Below are 7,098 nucleotides of genomic sequence, written 5' to 3' on the forward strand. Positions count from 1 at the left end.
TCTGAAGACGTGAACAGCTCTGAGTAGAATGTCACATGTTGTCATCTTGAAATTACGGTAATTACGATATGGCGTGAATGCAGTATTTTCCTGGGGCATCCACATAGACCACAGTGAAGTTTTTCACGATTTTCTGGCAGTCTTAGGCCGTTGTGCCCTAATAGTCGAACTTGTAACCCAAAGGTTGCTGATTTGAGAGAGAGATGAGACTGAGATGAGACCCTTAAGCAAGGCACTGGCCTATGGTTGACCTATGGTTAACAGTCTTGGTGAACAAATCATGATTTGTTCAGGTCATAACATGTGTGTTTACATTTGTATTCATACAGTTTGACTGCCATTGCCTTAACTAAGTGCTAACCTTATTTAGAATAATATGCACAGCCAACTTTAAACTGTCTACATTATTATGAGATGCAATATCACTCTTTGCACTTGACGTTTTATAGAGTTTTAGGAAGTTTTATTAACTTTCTTAGCTTTCATTTTTATTTTTACTGTACAAATGTGTTCCAAGAAATTAGTGCATTTTCACTCCTCCATCTTTTCCACCCGATAAAAATCGCCCAAATGAGCATCTCTGACTCAACAAGGATCTTTCATTTGCACAAGCTCAAGAACGGCACACAGGTAAATCTGCATACTGTACAAATATAAGTCATATAGTTCAGATACTGAAGGATCTTCTTTATAATAACATGAGGTTTGTTCTTTGTAATTATAGTAATTATAGAAAGCACTGTGTAAAGCACTGTGGAAATGTGTAACTATTATGTAACTATTATTAAGCTAATAACAGTTTTAACCAAATTCGCTACCATCTACTGTTATTACAGTCATATTGACATATAATTACAACATTTCGCCACCCTATGAAAAGCACAGCAAACCTGAAGCTTTCATGCAGCACTACTGTAGATGTTGTTTATTAGCTTGTGTTCATTATCTTATCAACTAGTCTATTGCAACTTTCAAACTGTTTGTCACTCTTCTGTTCTCAGGATGAGACTGGCGGTACTCCTCTTACTCTTTGTTCCCCTGGTGTACACTGATGGATGGGATTTTGGCAGATTCAGCAATGATCAATCTGACATGTTTCCCTGCCAGAGATCACAGAATAACAACGCTTACAATAATTTCAAACACCGGCATATCCTCGCATATGATTTCAACACAAGCAGTCGACATGCTTGGGCAGCTTATCTAACGAGACAGTGTCTTTGTGGCAGAGCTCCTCTCCAGTCCTTCCTCCATAAAAATGAACAAAATAGCATTGTAAGTATCTGCAATGGACGAGGCGTCAGAGACACAGGAAACAAGTGTATCAGTGAGGGAAGTTTTAATGTGTACACTGTTCGCAGCAGTCTTGAGGGAAATGGGGAATGTGAAGTCCATCTTCGGACTGATCGCTCTCATGTGATTGTGGCTTGTGAGGTCGTTGAAAACCGCTGTGTGCCTGTTCACTATGAGACACAAACTAACAGACGACCACCCCGAGATGGTGAGATCTGCAGACCGTAGGCAGGACTTCCTGAAGCACAAAGTGGAGTGTTAGCATGACATAATTTTCACTTTTTCACTATATGGCAATTCACAGAAGCATCATTATCAAAGATAAATGCAAACATCTTCATAAGCTTCACTTCAATTTTACAGCTGTCTTTTGTCCTTTTAGGTCAGAGCTTGTCATTTATTTTTGTGAATGTTTCTTTTAATCTGTCCATTAGTGAATCTGTCAGCATCAGTGATTCAGAATGCATGCATGGTGTTATTATTTTGCAAAACCAGAGTTGCCTGTGCTAAAAATAAATGTCCTACTGTCTCTGTGAAGTGCTTGTGGAAGAAATTTTACATTTAATCATTTTCAAGTCAATCACAAAATCAGTTGATCATAAATGATCACTAACACATACTTTTTTCCTGCAGGCCTAACCTTTAAGTATGTTTTAGGGAACAGAAATGTCTTTAGTAGTGTCTGAAAATACTAATGATAACGGTACAGTCTCATGATTTGAAGAGCAAGCTGAAGTAATCAGTAACAGAGGGGGGTAATTTGCCACATAAATGAACCAAACATATTAAAGGAGAATGATGTAATGTGACATGATGTCACTTGTGATATGTACCTTTGCTATGTAAACTGCTGTATTCTTTATGTTAGTGGGAATCTCTGTGATTGTTATGAGGTATTCCCAGCCGTGATTAAAGCATATTTAAAGGCATTGTCTGGAGTCTGTCTGGTTAGTGCTGTGCAGCAGGTTAGTGAGGAGTGAGTAATAACAATTATACTAGGAACAGTGCCATCTGCTGGCTGGTAAAGTTTATAACAGCCACAAAGTCTGAAGGAATAATGCATGTTTTATCAACTGTCTGCTGAAATTTTATGTAAAACCAAACCTTTTATTCTGTTACAGTTCAATACCATTAATGTAAATGAAGCTGCTCCTGTTGTAACAGCTGTGGTCTGTATGTTGAATGTTGAACTATGAAGTGCAGAAGTTCATTGTCTTGAGCCGGTACTCAGTTTCCCGAACCTGTTCACATTCTACAATTGATGATAATTTGTTCATGATGTGATCACCCTTGGTGCAGAAAGCAATCACACATACAAACACATACATACACTCTCATACCTGGCAAAATAAACCAGCTGTCTTCTTGTCCTGTAGCATCCTCATGGACCACAGTGAAGTTTTTCACGATCTTCTGGCAGTCTTAGGCAGTCGTGACCTAATGGTTATAGAGTCAAACTTGTAACCCAAAGGTTGCTGATTTGAGTCTCAGTACTGGCAGGGATTGTAGGTGGGGGAGTGAATGTACAGCTCTCTCTTCCACCTTCAATACCATGACTGAGGTGAGACCCTTGAGCAAGGTTCAATGGCCCATGGTTGACCTATGTTTAACAGTCTTGGTGAACAAATCATGATTTGTTCAGGTCATACCATGTGTTTTTACTTTTGTATTCAAGTTTGACAGCCATTACCTTAACTAAGTGCTAACCTTATTTAGAATAATATGCACAGCCAACTTTAAACCATCTACATTATTATGAGATGCAATATCACTCTTTGCACTTGACGTTTTATAGAGTTTTAGGAAGTTTTGTTAACTTGGCTTTCATTTTTATTTTTACTCTGCTACAATGAGGATTTCCGCTAAATTTTGCTTAATTGCAAATGTGTTCCAAGAAATTAGTGCATTTTCACTCCTCCCTCTTTTTCACCCAGTCTGTCAAATCAGCATCTCTGACACTTTTGTGATGCAGACTCAACAAGGATCTTTCATTTGCACAAGCTCAAGAACGGCACACAGGTAAATCTGCATATTGTACAAATATAAATCATATAGTTCAGATACTGAAGGATCTTCCTAATAATGCATCTGCTGTGTTTAATCGTCTCAGACAATAACATGAGGTTTGTTCTTTGTAATTACAGAAAGCACTGACAATGTGTAACTATTATGTAACTATTGTTAGGCTAATAACTGTTTAACCAAATTCTTTACCATCGACTATTATTACAGTCATATTGACATGCAATTACAAACCGTGCAACCCTACGAAGCACAGCAAACCTGAAGCTTTCATGCAGCACTACTGTAGATGTTGTTCATTAGCTTATGTTCATTATCTTGTCAGCTAGCCTATTTCAACCTATTGTCAAGCTGTTTGTCACTCTTCTGTTCTCAGGATGAGACTGGCGGTTCTCCTCTTACTCTTTGGATGGGATTTTGCCAGATTCATCACTTATCAATCTGACATGTTTCCCTGCCAGAGATCACAGAATAACAACGCTTACAATAATTTCAAACACCGGCATTTTCTCGCATATGATTTCAACACAAGCAGTTGACGTGCTTGGGCAGCTTACCTAACGAGACAGCATGTTTGTGGACGAACTTCTTGCCAGTCCTTCCTCCATAAAAACAACAAGAATAGCATTAGAATAGAATAGAAATGGGGAATGTGAAGTCCATCTTCGGACTGAGTGCTCTCATGTAATTGTGGCTTGTGAGGTCATTGAAAACCACTGTGTGCCTATTCGCTATGAGACACAAACTAACAGTCGATCACCCCGAGATAGTGTGATCTGCAGACCGTAGGCAGGATTTCCTGAAGCACAATGTGGAGTGTTAGCATGACATAATTTTAACTTTATCACTTTAGGACATTTCATAAAAGCATCATTATCCAAGACGAATACAAACATCTTAATAAGCTTCACGTTTGACCTATGGTTAACAGTCTTGTGAACAAATCATAATTTGTTCAGGTCATAACGTGTGTTTACTTTTGTATTCATACAAAGTCCTAACCTTATTTAGATGATATGCACAGCCAACTTTAAACCATCTACATTATTATGAGATGCAATATCACTTTTTGCACTTGACGTTTTATAGAGTTTTAGGAAGTTTTATTAACTTCCTTAGATTTCATATTTATTTTTACTCTGCTACAGTGTGGATTTCCGCTAAATTTTGCTTAATTGCAAATATGTTCCAAGAAATGAGTGCAATTCCTCTTTTCCACCCAATAAATATCTGTCAAATCAGCATTTCTGACACTTTTCTGAAGCAGATTCAACAAGGATCTTTCATTTGCACAAGCTTAAGAACGGCACACAGGTAAATCTGCATACTGTACAAATATAAATCATATAGTTCAGATACTGAAGGATCTTCTTTATAATAACATGAGGTTTGTTCTTTGTAATTATAGAAAGCACTGACAATGTGTAACTATTATGTAATTATTATTAAACTAATTACTGTTTTAACCAAATTCTCTACCATCTACTATTATTGCAGTCATATTGTCATATAATTACAAAATCGTGCAACCCTACAAAGCAGAGCAAACCTGAAGCTTTCATGCAGCACTACTGTAGATGTTGTTCATTAGCTCATGTTCATTATCTTGTCAGCTAGCCTATTTCAACTTATTGTCAAGCTGTTTGTCACTCTTCTGTTCTCAGGATGAGACTGGCGGTTCTCCTCTTACTGCTCGTTCCCCTGGTGTTCACTGATGGATGGGATTTTGGCAGATTCAGCCGTGCCTTTCCCTGCCAGAGATCACAGAATAACAACGCTTACAATAATTTTAAACACGACCATATCCTCACATATGATTTCAACACAAGCAGTCGACATGCTTGGGCAGCTTACCTAACAAGTAATAATCTTTGTGCCAGAAACTGCCAGTCCTTCCTCCATAAAAACGACACGAATAACATTGTAAGAATCTGCAATGGAGAGGCGTCAGATACAAAGGAAACAAGTGCATCAGTGAGAGAAGATTTAAGGTGTACACTGTTCTCAGCAGGTTTAGAAATAAGAAATGTAGAGTCCGTCTTAAGACTGAGTACTCTCATGTGATTGTGGCTTGTGAGGTCATTGAAAACCACTGTGTGCCTATTCGCTATGAGGCACAAACTAACAGACGACCACCCCGAGATGGTGAGATCTGCAGACCGTAGGAAGGATTTCTTGAAGCACAGAGTAGCGTGTTATGGAGTAAATTCCACTCTATCACTATAGGACATTTCACAATAGCATCATTATCCAAGATGAATACAAACATCTTAATAAGCTTCACTTCTAACATCTATCAATTTTACAGCTGCCTTTGTCCTTTTAGGTCAGAGCTTGTCATTTATTTTTATGAATGTTTCTTTTAATCTGTCCATTTGTGAATCTGTTAGTATCAGCGATTCAGAATGCATGCATGGTGTTATGATTTTGCAAAACCAAAGTTGCCTTTGCTAAAAAAATAATGTCCTACTGTCTCTGTGAAGTGCCTGTGGAAGAAATTTTACATTTTGTCTTTTTCAAGTCAATCGTAAAATCAGTTGATCATAAATGATCACTAACACACTCATTTTTCCTGCAGGCCTAAGTATGTTTTAGGGAACAGAAAAGTCTTTTAGTAGTGCTGAAACATGGTCAAGACGAGACGACTAGACAAGGGTTGCCAACTTCTAAGCTCAGCTTGAAGTGAGATTTTCATCGATTCATTTTCATTGATTTCATCGATCTCGATTCCATATCTATTTATATGTATATACTATACATATAAGGGGATAAAAATGCTTTTTTAGCACCATTTTAAACTTGGTTTAAATGTAGTATTTGCTTGCATTCATTGTGTGTACTTAAAAAACTTGTATTCTTAAAAAAAAGGATGTAAGTTATTAACTTTTTAAATTTCACATTTAAAAATATAGTGTTTAATCATTTCTAAATATTTATTCAAATGAAAAACTTAAAAATAAGTAACCAGGTATGACCTGCAATATTCTAGATACATGTATACTTAGTAAAGCGCCATACAGGTACCTACTCACTAAAAAATGTTGGGTTAAAAATAACCCAACTAGTAACCCAACTATGGGTTGGTATAGCACCTTCCCATCTATGGGTTATTTTAACCCAATGAATTGGGTTAAAATCCAGTTGGGTTAAAAGTAACCCAACAGTTGAGTTAATTATTTAGATTCATTTATATCAGTTTTTATTTATTTATTTATTTATTTATTTTAATAAAAATACACTATAACACTACTTTGTTTTCAAATAAATATTTTGTTTATTTAAATATGCAAATATTTTTTTTACAAATATATTTTTAAATGTAAAACAGTCATACTGCAAATGTTTACAAAATAAGTGTACAAGAATGTGAAAATATAATACATTCAAAACACAAATATGCACACACAACTGACATATTTTCAAGATGTACACTGAATTCAAAACCAACAAATGTGACTCTGGTCCACAAAACCCGTCATAAGGGTCGAGTTTTTTGTATTTAAATGTAAACATCATCTGAAAGCTCAATAAATAAGCTTTCTATTAATATGTGGTTTGATAGGATAGAACAACTATTTGAAAATCTGGAATCTGAGGGTGCAAAAAAATCTAAATATTGAGAAAATTGTCTTTAAAGTTGTCCAAATGAAGTTATTAGCAATACATTACTAATAAGAAATTCAGTTTCGATATACTTATGGTAGGAGATTTACAAAATATCTTCATGGAACATGATCTTTACTTAATATTCTAATGATTTTTGGCATGAAAGAAAATTTGATA

At 36.2% G+C, this 7,098-nt stretch overlaps 1 long non-coding RNA gene across 2 annotated transcripts; it reads left to right on the plus strand.

The window, feature by feature from the left end:
* Window positions 1–582: 582 nt before the first annotated feature.
* Window positions 583–5,835, plus strand: LOC127161888 (uncharacterized). Of its 2 annotated transcripts, none has more exons than XR_007827210.1 (3): window positions 583–630; window positions 3,692–4,629; window positions 4,980–5,835. It is a non-coding gene; the product is annotated as an uncharacterized LOC127161888 (long non-coding RNA). The 2 variants fall into 2 exon arrangements; XR_007827209.1 differs by lacking the exon at window positions 583–630 and adding an exon at window positions 3,213–3,312.
* The last annotated feature ends 1,263 nt before the right edge of the window (window positions 5,836–7,098 follow it).

Source organism: Labeo rohita, unplaced genomic scaffold, assembly GCF_022985175.1.
Source record: "Labeo rohita strain BAU-BD-2019 unplaced genomic scaffold, IGBB_LRoh.1.0 scaffold_762, whole genome shotgun sequence".
NCBI lineage: Eukaryota > Metazoa > Chordata > Actinopteri > Cypriniformes > Cyprinidae > Labeo > Labeo rohita.